At 44.5% G+C, this 17,319-nt stretch overlaps 2 protein-coding genes and 1 pseudogene across 2 annotated transcripts in view; all 3 read right to left on the minus strand.

Moving 5' to 3' along the window:
* The window catches only part of LOC141073979 (gastrula zinc finger protein XlCGF66.1-like), a 393,515-nt gene that overhangs the window by 343,877 nt on the left and 32,319 nt on the right, over positions 1-17,319 (minus strand). The window lies entirely within an intron of this gene.
* Positions 1-17,319, minus strand: part of LOC141073956 (uncharacterized) — a 119,181-nt gene that overhangs the window by 24,455 nt on the left and 77,407 nt on the right. The window lies entirely within an intron of this gene.
* Positions 5,347-7,401, minus strand: LOC141073980 (uncharacterized; annotated as a pseudogene).

Genomic DNA, 17,319 nt, shown 5'->3' on the forward strand with positions numbered 1-17,319 from the left:
GTCCGGCTCTTCCAACTCTCCATTAGGACTTTCTCTAACAGAAAGAAAGAACAAAGAGGGAGAAAGAAAGAACATAGAGAGGGAAAGAAAGATGGCAAAGAAAGAAAGAACAGAGAGAGAGAAAAAGAAAGAACAGAGAGAGAAAGAGAGGAAAGAAAGAACGGAGAAAGAGAGAAAGAAAGAAAGAAAGAACGAAAGAAAGAAAGAGAACAGAAAGAAAGAACAGAGAGCGAAAGAAAGAACAGAGAAAGAAACAGAGAGAAATAAAGCTTCTATAGAGATACCATAGCAGCCCGGCTGCCATTGTAGTGCCCACCTGAGCCTCCCGATGCAGGACAGATCATGATCCGCTCACATGGCCGACATCCCCGAGTCCAAGGCGATCCCGCTGTTCACGCTGTCAGAGGACACGATGATGGATCTGAAGCATTCCCTGAAGTGCCTCCATGGATCCGTCACAATCTCCTCCCAAAATTACCTAATTTCCGGTCAGTTTCCAGCACGACACTTCCGGTAGAAAGTCACATGCGAGTTTTAAAGTGCTTCTCGGGGCTCCGCCGTGTACTCCTGTGTCCGTGGGAAAAGTAAACTCCCGGCTGTGGCAGTCTCTCTCAAAATCGGGACTGTCCGGCTGGACCTGGGACGGTTGAGAGGTTTGAATGCTTCCCACCATACACCTCGCACGGCTCCGCTCAGTACACTTCCGGCTCCGCTCCCCACACCTTTTACACACGCGGCTCCGCTCCCCACACATACTGCTCTGCTCCGTACACCTCATACACATGCTGCTCCGCTCACCTCGTACACACGCGGCTCCGCTCCATACACCTCGTACACATGCGGCTCCTCTCCGTACACACGCTGCTCCACTCCCCACACCTCGTACACACGTGGCTCCGCTCCCCACATCTCGTACACATGCGGCTCTGCCCTGTACACCTCAGACACACGCGGCTCCGCTCCGTACACCTCGTACACACGCGGCTCTGCTCCCCACGCCTCGTACACACGCGGCTCTGCTCCCCACGCCTCGTACACACACGGCTCTGCTCCGTACATCTCGTAAACACGCGGCTCTGCTCTCCACGCCTCGGACACACAGGGCTCCGCTCCGTACACCTCGGACACACGCGGCTCCGCTCCGTACACCTCGGACACACGCGGCTCTGCTCCCCACACCTCGTACACATATGGCTCCGCTCCGTACACCTCGTACACACGGCTCCGCTCCATATACCTCGTAAACACACGGCTCCGCTCCGTACACCTCGTACACACACGGCTCCGCTCTGTACACCTCGTACACACGCAGCTCTGATCTCCACACCTCGTACACACGCAGCTCTGATCTCCACACCTCGTACACACACGGCTCCGCTCCGTACACCTCGTACACACACGGCTCCGCTCCGTACACCTCGTACACACACGGCTCCGCTCCGTACACCTCGTACACACACGGCTCCGCTCCGTACACCTCGTGCACACATGGCTCCGCTCTGTACACCTTGTACACACACGGCTCCGCTCCATACACCTCGTACACACATGGCTCCTCTCTGTACACCTTGTACACACGCGGCTCTGATCTCCACACCTCGTACACACATGGCTCCACTCTGTACACCTTGTACACACACAGCTCTGATCTCCACACCTCGTACACATGTGGCTCGGCTCTGTACACCTCGTACACATGCTGCTCTGCTCCCCACACGTCCGCTCCCCAGACCTCGTATACACACACAGCTCTGCTACATCCCCCCTGTAAACCCCTCCTGACCCCACACATAAACTTCCTCTCATCCAGCACCATGACAACCAGCACAGCAGAGTCCTGCACACTGAGGACCCTGATCATGTGACCCCTGACTCCTCCCCTCCTGTGACCTCATTGCAGGTCCTGTGCGTGCCAAGAAGCCCAGCAGGAGTGTTGTCATTGCTGGGATTTATCAGGGCTGCGGTGGCCGGTGGGGTCTCTGGCAGGGTGAGGATGGGGTCAGTACAGTCATGGCCAAAAGTTTAGAGAATGACACAAATATTATATTTTCACATGATCTACTGCCCTCTGGTTTTTATGTGTGTTTGTCAGATGTTTTTATCACATACAGAAATATAATTGCAATCATATTATGAGTAACAAAAGGTTATATTGACAGAATGAGTTAATGCAGCAAGTCAATATTCGCAGTGTTGACCCTTCTTCTTCAGGACCTCAGCAATTCTCCCTGGCATGCTCTCAATCAACTTCTGGATCAAATCCTGACTGACAGCAGTCCATTCTTGCAAAATCAATGCTTTTATTTTTTCTGAATTTGAAGGTTTTTGTTTGTCCACCCGTCTCTTGATGATTGACCACAAGTTCTCAATGGGATTAAGATCTGGGGAGTTTCCAGGCCATGGTCCCAAAATCTCTATGTTTTGTTCCCTGAGCCATTTAATTATCACCTTTGCTTTATGGCAAGGTGCTCCATCATGTTGAAAAAGGCATTGTTGATCGCCAAACTGCTCTTGGACGGTTGGGAGAAGTTGCTCTCGGAGGACATTCTGGTACCATTCTTTATTCATGGCTGTGTTTTTAGGCACGACTGAGAGAGCGCCCTTTCCCTTAGCTGAGAAGCAACCCCACACATGAATGGTTTCAGGATGCTTGACAGTTGGCATGAGACAAGACTGGTGGTAGCGCTCACCTGGTCTTCTCCGAATAAGCCGCTTTCCAGATGTCCCAAACAATCGAAAAGGGGATTCATCAGAGAAAATGACTTTACCCAAGTCCTCAGCAGTCCACTCCCTGTACCTCTTGCAGAATATCAGTCTCTCCATGATGTTTTTTCTGGAGAGAAGTGGCTTCTTTGCTGCCCTCCTTGAGACCAGGCCTTGCTCCAAGAGTCTCCGCCTCACAGTGCCTGCTGCCATTCCTGAGCAAGCTCTGCACTGCTGGTAGCCCGATCCCGCAGCTGAAACACTTTTAAGAGACGGTCCTGGCGCTTGCTGGTCTTTCTTGGGCGCCTTGGAGCCTTTTTGGCAACAAGGGAACCTCTCTCCTTGAAGTTCTTGATGATGCGATAGATTGTTGACTGAGGTGCAATCTTTCTAGCTGCAATACTCTTCCCTGTTAGGCCATTTTTGTGCAGTGCAATGATGACTGCACGTGTTTCTTTAGAGATAACGATGGTTAACAGAAGAGAAACAACGATGCCAAGCACCAGCCTCCTTTTAAAGTGTCCAGTGGTGTCATTCTTACTTAATCATGACAGATTGATCTCCAGCCCTGTCCTCATCAACACCCACACCTGTGTTAATGGAGCAATCACTGAAACGATGTTAGCTGGTCCTTTTAAGGCAGGGCTGCAAAGGATGTTGAAATGTGTTTTGGGGGATAAAGTTAATTTTCTAGGCAAATATTGACTTTGCAAGTAATTGCTGTTAAGCTGATCACTCTTTATAACATTCTGGAGTATATGCAAATTGCCATTAGAAAAAATGAAGCAGTAGACTTTGTAAAAATTAATATTTGTGTCATTCTCTAAACTTTTGGCCATGACTGTACATGGGGGGGCGTGGCGGCGGACGCGGGTATCGATTCCCAGACAGCGTAAATGGGCCCCCACGTCTTGCCAGGGCCCCGGCATTTGCCCAGCACCGGGTGCTGACGCCGGCCCTGCCCATATATCCCGGGAAGTGTCAGGTTCTGGGATCTCATTATATTATTAATAACAATTTCATTCCCGATTATTCCCGTCATTTATTGCTCGTTACATTCTCTCTATAAAATAACAGTTTCCTCTTTGTTACACCTCCTAATACTGATCATTTATATCTCTATATTGTAGAGGAAACATTTCTAGGAGTGTATACACTTCACCACAAACACTTCCCATAGATTTTATTATCCATCACTGTTATTAAGCTGCTTTTCTCTTTATATCTTTACCATATCACTTTTTATTCTCTTTTCTTACCCGTTGCACAGTTGCACTCTCACTGGTCACTTGGTGGGGTCACATTTGGCTCTTTTCACCTGCATTGTTTTGTTTCCGGACCCCCCTCATTATCACTTCACCTGATTGATCGCTACCAGATGGCTCTATGCAGCATTATTCATCTTGGTTTTACAAACAGGTTTTCATCCTGATCCTCCTGCTTCACTGGGGAAGATATGACCGGGGAACAGGCCCAATTCCTTTAGGAACACCCCCACTTTACCCCAGAGTTACTCCCCTTGCCTGGATTAGTGCAGGATCTTGGTGTGTTGGAAACACTTAGGCCGGGGTCACACTGGCGAGGAATATGGCCGAGTGAGAGGCGCTAAAAGCACGCATTAGACACGGACAAATGATTCTCTATGGGGTCACTCGCACCAGCCGTATATTTCTCATCCGTATTCTAGGCTCCGTGCCAATCGCATGCTGCGATTGTCAGCGTACTAGTAGTACGTCCGTAGTACGCCAATGCAAGTCTATGGGTGCGCAAAAAATACGGATTACACACGGACCACACATGTGACTTGCGAGAAATACGCACCCGGTGTCTTTTAGCAAAGCCGGCAGTTCAGTGCGCTATACAGTAGCTATACAGTAAACTCACACTGACAGGTTTAATAATGAAACGAAAGAATAGATATAGACACATAGAATACATTATATATATATCTATATATGCACTCTATGTGTCTATATCTATTCTTTGGTTTCTGTTAGAAACCCTGTCATAGGGCTCCATTATATGTCCATTTTGCAAGGCGGCGAGAAAATCTCACCATACGGATGCCATACGGATTACATACGGATGCTTACATGCGCAAAATACGCGACCACACCTTGATTACGGATGACATATGGAGCACTGTTTAGGGGCCATTCATCCGTATTACGCATGTAAAATACTGACCGTATTTTGCGTTGGTTAGTGTGACCCCGGCCTTATCCATACCCTCTCTGAGGAAGCTGACGGGGTGAAACGCCCGTAATAGGGAATAGTGGTGAATCTGCCATCTTTCTCTGTACACTCCCGGCATGTCGTCTGTAGGATCTGTAATCTCCATCTCTTGTTAGGATGGTTCCTCCTTTACACTATATGGGCTGTGCTGTATTCCTGGGATATCCCATATAGCACTGGCTGCACTTTATATCTCCTCTCTGTACTCCAGGGATGTAATGCGCTGTCAGCTCTTTATTCTCTCACTATTTATACCCTTTGCTCTGTGTCCTCTCATTATATAAGCTATTCATCTATAAGTGCTGTCGGGATCCTTCAGATACTTCTTTCACCCGAAGGACCGATGTTCTTGGGTGTAGGACACCATATGTCTCTGATTAAATCAGCTCCGTCGAGAAGAATTACACAGACACAAGCTGTATGATACAACTCGGGATGCCTGCCAAGACGCCTCTGGCTTATCAGTTAGGCTTCCATCTTTTATAGCAAAGAATTTTAGTATTTACAGACATGCGCAGTATAAAAATGATTTCACAGCTTGTTTCAATCACAGAGAAAGCCATGTAGGCTGAGAGACAGGAATTTATCTGTTATCTGGTTTCGGTTCTCAAGGGAACAGAAAAGATAAGTTTCAACAAGAAAATGCAACATAGACAGAACTCAATTTAACTCCTTCAGTTCCTATCATTCCCCCCTTTGACATCTTTATTCTTCACAATCTGGAACACTGGATCCTGTAATGACAGCTGATAGTGTCCTATTCACCAGGTACTATCCCAGGCCGACGGGTTGCCCGAGGGAGACAGGTATCTTCTTTTACCCTCTCCATCCCCCAGTTACTAAGGCCACGTCTGTCATCACAAGAGTACGCTCCTTCATGCCAGAAATGAGATGTCAACCTAAAACTTAAAGAAAACAATTATCAACTTTGGTATATGTTCTGTCATTAACTTATCTTTCTCATCTGTTTCTGTATTTTTTCTTACATACAGAAAAACACCAAAAAACAAGTTTCAAAAATACATATAATACAAGGAGACAAACAACAATACGTAATAGAATAGGCTATCCAACCTCCTATACCCTTAAACCAATTGACTGGATTCAGAAAGGAGAAAGTATCTGACCACCAACTATCTTTATTGCGATCATTGTCTTTATCATACTGATCTCTAAGTTTTTGAACATCCTCTAATTTTAGCTTTAACTTTATAGTGTTGTTGGGATCTATATAATGACAGCAAGCGGGTCCGACGACCTGACACATGCCACCCTGTGCTGCCGTTAAATAATCCAGTACTATGGTATGTTGGTTAGTAACTATAATAAGTTGATTCTGGACAGCAACAGTGGTGTTAAATATATCCAATATATCCCAGATTTGATCATCTAAATAATCTGTAGCCCTGACCAATTTATCCCACATTTGCGTGATCATAGGATAGATAAAAATAGAACTAACAATTTTATTAGCCACACTCATCTGCACTATATGTGGTCTCCCAGAAGGACGAGGTGTATTATCTGCTGCTCTTTTGTATAATGTATGTTTGGGTACTGCCTGCATATCCAATTGTCGGTTTGGAATGATAAAGGTAGCCGGAGTCAAACGTCCCAGAGTACAAGTACCTCTTACCCCTACTGGCAACCATTTATATGCATTGTCTCCACATATCCAGTACATGTCACTAGGTAAATCCCATAAGGCTGAATGTTGTAATACCAGTCTATGGACTAAATCTATGAACGCAGATACATTCTGAAGCATACACCAAGTTGTCCTAAAGGGCTACAATACCCTACATCGGGATTTCCACAGGTGGGAGTTCCTTTCTCATATCCAGATGACTCGTTGCAAGGTATATTACCTGAAATATTAAAACAAGTGTCATTATTGCCCTGGGGAAATAAATTGGAATACTCCCAGGATGTATTATGCAACCTTCTTTCTAGCAGTATTGGTTTGAAGGCGTCAGTAGAGTGGGAAGTTACACTAAAACTAACTTGTAGGCCGTACGTTGGAACTTGCCCCAAGTTGATTAATCGAGTCCTATTCCTAGGTACCCAAGCCCCCCCCTTATATGCCAAATATTGAAGGTGAGTGCTACTTCCTGAAAGGTTACCTTGCCACCAGGGATATCCTACCCATCCCACAACAGGTATACCGATAGTCATATTCCATAACTTCACATTATTTGTGGAATTATTAGCGAGTGTGTCAGAACAGTCAGTCCAAGCGAATAACTCTTCGGGTGGGACAGGGATAACAAGAAAGGGAATACTCATGGCTGATACTGGTGAGTACGTGCAGATCCAGCAATCTGCTGGAGGCTGAGTATCATTCAACCAATCTCTCAGTAATTTCTCATGATGTTGTATAAACCTATTATTCAATGGCATCGGAGAATTTAAACTGTCCCATGCAGCTACTGTCATTATAGGAAATGCAAAAAACCAAAGCATTATGCTCTTTTATATATTCTTATTGACTCCTGTGGCTAGTTTGCAATGTGATGCGTGGATCCAGGTTGATCGTCCTTCTAACTTAACAGAAGTAGGCGTTGTCAAGAGTACTTGATAAGGACCTTGGTATCGGGGTCCAAGCGTCTTTCTGGAGTGTTTCTTGACATATACGTAATCACCAGGTTGTAGACAATGAGTTCCTTCCACACTATCCGGATCTGGAATGGAAGAAAAAACTAGAGAATGCATTTGAGTTAAATGCTTTTGTAACTGGATTACGTAACTAGTCAAACCATCCACATTAAGTGTTAAAACCTGTGGGTAGTACAACCCTGTGTTCGGTGGTCTTCCAAACAATATCTCGAAGGGTGACAGTTTAGTTTTCCCTGTGGGTGTGTACCTTACTGAGAATAATGCTAATGGGAGACATTCTGGCCATGGTCTATGGGTCTGTTCCATGGTTTTCTGTATTTTCAATTTCAGTGTCCCGTTCATTCTTTCTACCTTCCCTGAACTCTGTGGGTGGTAGGGTGTATGAAATGCTTGTTCTACACCTATCATTTGCATTACATTTTGCATTACCTCAGCAGTAAAATGTGTGCCTCTGTCTGATTCAATTGTTTCAGGTACACCGAATCGTGGTACTAGCTCCATCACTAGTCTCTTTGCAGTGGCTCGAGCTGTAGCCGTTTTCACCGGGTAGGCTTCTGGCCATCCAGAGAACATGTCAACACACACCAGAACATATTCATATGGTCCACTTCTGGGGAGTTGAATGTAGTCAATCTGCAGTCTCTGGAAAGGATATAACGGCCTAGGACTGTGTTTCCGTGGAGTCTTCACTACTTGTCCGGGATTGTGTGCTAGGCATATGGGACAGGTGGTACAGTGTAGCTGCGCCATCTTCCCAAACCCAGGAGCAATCCAAACCTTCGTGACTAGGCGTGTCATTCCATTGGCGGACATGTGAGTTGGAAGATGAACTGCTTCTGCCATCCTCGGATATAAAACCCTAGGCAAACAGTACTTCTGATCTTTCTTCCACATTCCGTCCGTTTTTTTGGCACCCATCTTTTCCCAAGTTTCCTTGTCTGTCTGGGCGGAGTCTTCTTGGAACTTTTGTAGGTCTGTAAACAAACCCAATGCATCCTGTTGCACTATGTTTACCTTTTCTGGAGTTCCCAAAGCAGCTTGCTTTGCCGCCTGGTCTGCTTTCTCGTTGCCTTTCGCTTCCATGTTGTCTTTTCTGGTGTGTGCTGGCACCCTCATAATGGCCACCTCCTGTGTCTGGGCCACATTCTCGAGGATTTCTCTGATCAGTGTGGCATGATTTATGGGTGTTCCTGCTGCTGTCATGAAACCCCTTGTGCGCCACAAAACCCCAAAATCATGTGCTATCCCAAAGGCATATCTTGAGTCAGTGTAGATATTTGCTGTTTTTCCTTTGGAAAGTTTTAATGCTTCATTCAGAGCTGTTAGCTCAGCTTCCTGAGCGGACATATGGGGTGGAAGTGCCTTTGCTACAATAATCTCATGTGGTGACACCACAGCATATCCTGTGTGGAATTTTCCAGTGTCATCGGCATATCTGCTGCCATCCACAAAAAGTACAAAATCTGGATTTAGCAGTGGTGTGTCAGTGACATTGGGCAAGCCAACAACTTCTTGCTGCATCAGTTCTATGCAGTCATGTTCATGTTCAACTTCGTGTGGGGGTTCAAAAGAAAGTGACAATTGTTCCTCATTTACCTCATCTATCCCCCCTTCAGAATCCGCAATTGGCAACAGTGTAGCCAGATTCAGATTCTGAGTTTTGGTGAACGTAACATTAGGAGGCATAAGCAAGGCACATTGTAGTCTGAGTTGTCTGGCCATAGAAATATGTTTAGCAGAAACCTGATTCAGGATACTGTATATATCATGTGTGGTACAGACAGTTAGTGGGTTGTCCAATACAATATCAGAAACCTTGTCAAGTAGTAATGCGATTGCAGAAACTGCTCTAACACAGGATGGTGTTCCTTGTGCTACAGAGTCTAGCTTAGCAGAATAGTAAGCAAGGGGTCTATTCTTTTTGTCATGTTTCTGTGTCAGAATGCCAGTAGCATGCCCTCTGATTTCAGCAGCCATAAGTTGGAAGGGCATGTCATAATTGGGTATACCTAATGCTGGGGCTGATATTATGGCCTTCTTTAGATACTGAAATGAGGTTCGTGCGGTATCAGTCAGTTGAAAGGGTGTTGTGTTGATACAATCATACAGTGGCTGCATGTGTTCACTAGCATGTATGACCCATTGGCGACAGGAAGAAACTAAGCCCAAAAATGCTCTCAACTGCTTATGAGTTTTTGGTTCTTTCATCTGTTGGACAATTGTGATTCTGTCATTGGTTAAGTGTCGGGTACCATGAGACAGACAATGTCCTAAAAATACAACTTTTGGTTGACAGAACTGTAATTTCTCTCTGTTGACCTTACACCCATTGTCTGATAAAAATATCAATAATGATAGCGTATGGGTTTTACAGCTAGGCTCATCAGGTGCACAAAGCAATAGGTCATCCACGTATTGTAGGAGCGCAATGTCAGGTGGGTGTGGCCAACCGGCCAACACAGACTGTAATGCTTGTGTATATAATGTGGGTGAATGCTGCATGCCTTGTGGCAGTCTGGTCCAGGCATATTGTTTGCCTTTAAACGTAAAAGCAAATAAGTGCCAACAGTTTTTGTGAAGAGGTACTGAGAAGAATGCGTTTGACAAATCAATTACTGAAAAACATTTCGATTGGCTAGGGATTTTTGCCAATAATGTGTGTGGGTTAGGTACTACAGGTGTCAAAGGAACAAGGATTTTATTTATTTCTCTCAGATCATGAACCATGCGATATTTTGGAGCGTCACCCGGTCCTCCTTTCTTTTTGACAGGAAACAATGGCGTATTAGCTTGTGATTTGATCGGTACCAATGCTCCGTTGTTTACAAGATCAGTGACTTGTGCTTCAATGGCAGCCTCTTGTTGGGCACTAATGGGATACTGCCGCAGCTGAGGCAACCTTGTGTCCACGGGTACCTCCACCACAACTGGGGATACGGGAAGTAAACCAATATCTGCATTCCCTTTTGCCCACAGGGTGTCGGGCAATTTATCTAAGGCTGGGTCCCATGGATGTGGTGTGGTGTCACAAGTGTCATCAGGACTTTGTGACTCAAGGGCTTGAATTATCATGCAAGCCTCAAGAGTGTCCTCATCCCCATCTGGGATAGTAAGATGCACTGTACCGTCTTCTGCAAATTTGATATCTGCCTGTAGTTTCTTTAGTACATCTACTCCTAATAGGCAAATAGGTGCTCTTTTGACAAATAAAAACTTATTCAGGAACATTTTAGGTCCTATTTTAACTGGCAGAGGTTTGCTAAAAGGGATTAAGCTAGATTGCCCACTAAATCCTGAAACAAAGGTTGAGTATTCTGAAAGGAGATCTGGAGTTATTACCTTGTCATTGACCACCGAAGAGGTTGCTCCGGTATCTACTAGAAAGGGTACCTTTTTCCCGTTGACTTTGATTTTAACTACTGGTTCCCTAGAGTCAAGTTGCATTCTAATTGCACCTAGTCAGTCAGTGGATTCCTCCCTTCTAGGCTGAGATTCTCTATCCGCTTTTCTCTTACGGCAATCTCTCTGGAAATGACCTGGCTTCTTACAATAGTGACATGTAAAAGTTCTCCTCCTAACCTCACTGATTGGATTTCCTTGATTGTCAAATTGGGTCACCGCTACCCTTGTTTTTGCTGGTGGTGCATTCTTCCTTTCCTGCACATCTAATTCGATTCCCATAGCTTTTTGTCTTAATCCATGGGCATCAGGTACTGACCTCCAATCAGGGGTGCTTATTTTCAGGGGATCTCGTATTTCTTTGAGTAACCCTTCCATGAAGGCTTTTGCCAATAGTCTTGATACTCCCTCATTATTTGTATCAAGACCCTCATCTTGGAAAGCCGTTTCCAATATCCGGAAGAAATCGGTTACTGATTGTCCCGGTTTCTGCGGTATGGCTGTCATGTTACCTCTCTGTCTCTGTTTTGTCTGCATAAAATTGTCAAGGGCAGTTAAAAAGGGCTCTCTTGAAGCCTGAGTTCGAGGATTACCCTCTTGGTCATTATCAGCGGGTCTATTTGGTCCAATAGTCTGTGAAAACTCCCCTTGGGTAGTTATAGGTAATTTTAATCTACATAGGTCTTCCCCATCCAACCAGGTCCCTCTGTGTACGGTCAGTACTTGTCTTATGTATCGGGTAAACCCCATAGGAAAGGTAGTTGGATCTGGAGCATTGGACAATAATGACATACATTCTGGGGCAGACCATGGAGTATAAAGATTAGTTTGAATCTGTCTGGTGTGGGTAACACCCTGTTCATCTACTTCCCTAAAAGGGCGTGTTTGAGTCCTAACAGGGGCTAACCTGCTAGGGTGGTGATAACGGGGTGCTCCACAGGCTAGGCAAGCATCTCTCCAGTCTGGATTTTGTTGACCACAATTACTACAAATCCATCCTGGATTGCCATTATCAGGAGATGGTGATTGTACATCAGGGCACAGTCCGGTGGACGGTGGTATAACCGGCACTGTAGGTGGGGCTGTTATACGGGTTGGGGCAGGATAGGGTGGTGGTTCCTGTTTCTCAGGCACAGGGCTAAATTCTTTGGGGCGTATCCATCTTTTTGTTTTCTCATTATACACCCAGTTTTCTCGCTTAGCGACCTGTGATACTTTAATGCATGCCTCTACCTGTTCACCCCACCCGTTGTCTGCAATTCTTCCTGATTTTGTGTCTTTTATCTCCTTCCATTTTTCTTCGTCTAAAGCTTCTTTACCTTTTAGCTTAAAAACTCTTAGTACCACCTTTAAGTCTTTTGCTGCACTACTTCCACATCTATCTTTTATTATTTCACATAGCAATTTTCCTTCTTCCGCTGTTCTCCCCTGACTGTTTCCCATTTTCTTATCCTGTATCACTTATCCCTTCTGTTAGTCCCCCGCCTTAGGTGGTGTATTGGGTAAGCTCAAGACTCAGCTCTACTATACCTCGTTACCTTCTTCCTAAGGTGCTAACAGACTGGAGTTTCTGTTCCTCTTTGTACTACGTGTTTCGTGTACTTGTATGCTATATATGCTGCAAACAGAAGCACTCCCACAACACACAGGGATGTGAACAGGATATCCATTCACTGGGTTTCTTCAGTCATATCTTGTCACAGGCTTATTTTGTGATCCTGTGCTCATTCAATCATACTCTTATCTGTCACAAGGTTTATTCGTAAAGGGTGTTGATTTAAGCTTAGGCGGTGACCTCCCCGAAAGGACGCTGTCACATGACCCAGTTAGGCAATATCACCACTCTTTGAACGGATACCTACTGTGCAGCTTATTTTCTACTTTCCACAATCCTTCAAATCAAAGTAGTCACTCAACAACCTCCTCGATTCCTAATGCGGAACCGTCTATTGTGAAAAACTTGTCCGTCTGGGCTTTGTAGTATGAACTGTTCACCTAGTCTTAGGTTCCGTAATGTCTGACCTCTCAACGTGTTACTCAATGGGATATGTGTATTTAATGCTAACAATATCCACCACTGTTCTCCCTTTTTGACATAATGAAACTTTCTTATGTTTGTGTCTGGGATTGTCCCTGCAAATGTCCAATCACCATACCCGTTATGATTTGCATCAGTTCTTCTCCTAAAAATAGCAGTACACAGGCAGAATCTGCAATAACCTCTCATCCGAGCAAAAGTTACATATGTATGTCACACCCGATTTCCTCAGAGTTCTTATACAGACCCGATTTTACGGCCCCCTCCTCTACTAGATTCCCCTTGATACGGACCTTAGTTAAAATGATATATTATGAAGAGCAGAGAAGAGAAAAATGATCTCTTACCTGGCCAGATGTTTAGGTCTGCTGTTCACAATATCATCAATAACCGGTGTGGTCCGGAGGTCGGGTAATCTTGGAGAGGTGCCTATATCAGGTCCCTGTTCGGGCGCCAGGAAACTGTCGGGATCCTTCAGATACTTCTTTCACCCGAAGGACCGATGTTCTTGGGTGTAGGACACCATATGTCTCTGATTAAATCAGCTCCGTCGAGAAGAATTACACAGACACAAGCTGTATGATACAACTCGGGATGCCTGCCAAGACGCCTCTGGCTTATCAGTTAGGCTTCCATCTTTTATAGCAAAGAATTTTAGTATTTACAGACATGCGCAGTATAAAAATGATTTCACAGCTTGTTTCAATCACAGAGAAAGCCATGGAGGCTGAGAGACAGGAATTTATCTGTTATCTGGTTTCGGTTCTCAAGGGAACAGAAAATATAAGATTCAACAAGAAAATGCAACATAGACAGAACTCAATTTAACTCCTTAATAATAATAATAATAATAATAATAAATTTTATTTTTATAGCGCCGACATATTCCGCAGCACTTTACATTTCAGAGGGGATTTGTACAGACAATAGACATTACAGCATAACAATAATCACATACAGCAGATTATAGCAAATACCAAGAGGAAAGAGGGCCCTGCTCGTAAGCTTACAGTCTATGAGGAAAGAGGTAGACACGAAAGGTGGGTGGTAACAGTTGCCCTGATTGTATGGACCAGCCATAATGTTAGGTGTGTGACAGTACGGACACAGAGGGCTAATGGATGCATAAAGCATGTGGGAGAATGATGCGGGGAACCTGGTTATGGTAAAACTTTTGGCTCTGCCACACAGGGATAGGTTAGGTTAATGTGTTGAGGCGATAGGCCAGTCTGAATAAATGCGTTTTCAGGACACGCTTAAAATTGTGGGTATTGGGGACTAATCGTATTGACCTGGGAAGTGCACAGGATCTATTCCCCTTATACACTGATATCCAGTGACAGATCTACAATCCGGTTCCATATATCTATGTATGGATTTATCTTATACTCAATAAATACGGTGCACTTATCTCATCTCTACCTTGATAGTGACACTCTCTTAGGAGACATGTTACTCTATGATGGCACTTTCGCACATGGCCACTAGATGGCGCTACAACATTTGACATTTACCTGAATTTTTATATCTACACATGGTTTACACAAATTATATTTTCTTGTGGTAACTCTATACTATTTACCATTAGAAGCTGTGTATTTCTGTAATTATTTGTATGTATACATGATTGATTACCACTTCTGTCTCTGTAAAAACAATCCCCTTTAACCCTTTCCGACATTGGGTGTAAATGTACATTGATGTCGGACTCCCTCCCTTTGATGTGGGCTCCAGCACTGAGCCCACGTTTTTTTTCCGGCACATGATGGACCGGAAATTCCACCCATCGGTGACCCTGTCATGTGATCGCGGGTCACCTTTGGGTTGGCATGACAGCTAGAGGTCTCCAAAAGACCTCTATGGTTTTGCCATTGCTGGATCCTATGAGCGCTGACAATATGGTCGGCGCTCATAGCAAGTGAGCTACACACAGGAGATCTGGTCATTGCCTCTATGTAGCAGAGCCGATAGGGTTATGGCAGCTTCTAATCTCCCATGGACACTATTGAAGCATGCCTGTAGAGACATGGGGAAGTAGTGGGTGCTCCGGTCCGCTAGCCGAAACCACATGGACCAAAGATCGTCCTGCCAAACTCCCGCTGTCATTTTAACGTGGTCAAAATGCTACTCAGACAACACAGGGTGAGGGTAAAACAGTGTGGGCAATGCTTTATTGTACCACAAAACAGGCAGATAACACATTGAACAGTCCCAGCAAAATACCCAAGATGGGGCACATTACAGAGTCTCACCCTCCACTGACCCGCTGGGATAATAGCAGCTGTGACTACAGATCTTCCAGGGTCACTCCCCCACCTGTGGCACACACAGAGAGGAGGTAACGACAAGCGTAGGAAGATGACAATCCATACAAGGCCAGTTGATCCGAGTATCACAACCTGGCTTCATCTTCCAGGGTCGGTTACTCCACCTGTGGCCCACACACAGAGAGGAGGTGACAACAAGTGTAGGAAGATGGCAGTCCATTGAGTCCATACAAGGTACAAGGCCAATTGATCTGAGGATCACAACCCGTCTCCAAACATATCCATGGTTTATCAATGGTCAATAGAGCAGACCTGTATTCTTCTAACCCAGGCTGAAAACCCCTAGGTTGTTTCCTATAGAATGATAGATCTGTGTCCCTCATAATGTAGCCATGATGTAAAATGTCTGCTGTCCTGTCTCTGGTCCTTTTAGGATGTATGGATGTCTTGGCAGAATCTCTCTGGCTGTTTCTCTCTGTCTCTTTACTCTTTATGCAGAGTTATGTAACCTATTTTTAGACTTAACAAGTGTCCCTCATTCAGTATTTACATAAAGGGTAAGAATGGAGATGAGATTATTATAGCATTACTTGATTATTTTAACTATTTGCATAGTTTTTCCCTCTCTGCTTTAGAAGCCAACAAACTGGCTCCATAACACAATGCATAATTAGCATATCAGCAAACATCACTAGTGATCAAGGATGAGCGCACAATAAAAGTCAATATTACCGGCTTACACAAACAAAAGTCTGTTTTCTTGACCAACCAGAAATCAACACTTAAATTTGAAAGCCAACATACAGATAACATTCTATTATTCTTTGTTTGCTAAAAATAGTCGTCTGGTTAATTAACATACAATGCTGTATGTCTTACAATGACAAAAAAGAAAAAAGTGTTTTTAAAAATATATAAAAAAAATATATAAAAGTTCAAATCACCCCCCTTTCACCCCATTCAAAATAAAAAGAAAAGAAAACATATACATATTTGGTATCGATGTGTTCAGAATCACTTGATCTATCACTATAAAAAAGAATTAACCCGATCGCTAAACAGCATAACAAGAAAAAAATCAAAACGCCAGAATTACGTTTTTCTGGTTGCCACAATATTGCATTAAATAACGGGTGTTCAAAAAAAATTGTATCTCCACCAAAATGTCATTAAAAAAGTCAGCTCGGCACGTAAAAAATAATCCCTCACCCAACCCAAGATCACGAAAGTCTTAGTTACTCACCGGTTAACGGTATTTTTCGGAGTCCATGACAGCACCACCTGAGAGAGGGGATCCGCCCTTCAGGAACAGGAAACCTACAGATACAAAAGGGCGGCACCTCTCCCACGCATCAGTTGGATTACAGAGCACAGAGGACCACAATGGTTAATAGCATAACTTATATACAATACTATACACGACTATTTAAATTACCCGTGTACGTATAAGAGGCAGGAGTGCACACCCAAAATAGACTAAAAGGGAGGGAATATACGGGTGCTGTCATGGACTCCGAAAAATACCGTTAACCGGTGAGTAACTAAGACTTTATCGGTCGTCCATGACAGCACCACCTGAGAGAATTACAGAGAGTAATAACTATTTAGGGAGGGACTACAGCCTGCAGCACCCTTATACCAAAAGAGAGGTCTGTGGAAGCACCCAGGTCTAGCCTATAATGACTATAAAAGGTGCTCGGAGAGGACCAAGTAGCCGCCTTACATATCTGGTCGATGGAGACTTCTGATCTCTCGGCTCACGAGGTCGCCATGGCTCTGGTGGAATGCGACCTCAGCTTCCCAGGTGGAGACCTGCCTTTTGAAGTGTATGCTACAGAAATTGCTTCTCTAATCCACCTGGCTAGTGTATTTTTTGACACTCTACAACCTTTCCTAGGGCCTTGGTGGGAAATAAATAGGGCATTATCTTTCTTCCAAGGATCGGTAGCTGCCAGATATTCTATGAGGCAATTCCTAACATCCAGGGTATGTAGTTTTTCTTCCTTCTCATTAGCTGGATTAGGGAGGAAGGATGGAAGGACTATTTCCTGAGTCCTATGA

Source organism: Dendrobates tinctorius, unplaced genomic scaffold (assembly GCF_039654945.1).
Source record: "Dendrobates tinctorius isolate UK_male_01 unplaced genomic scaffold, ASM3965494v1 ptg000321l, whole genome shotgun sequence".
NCBI classification, from domain to species: Eukaryota; Metazoa; Chordata; class Amphibia; order Anura; family Dendrobatidae; genus Dendrobates; species Dendrobates tinctorius.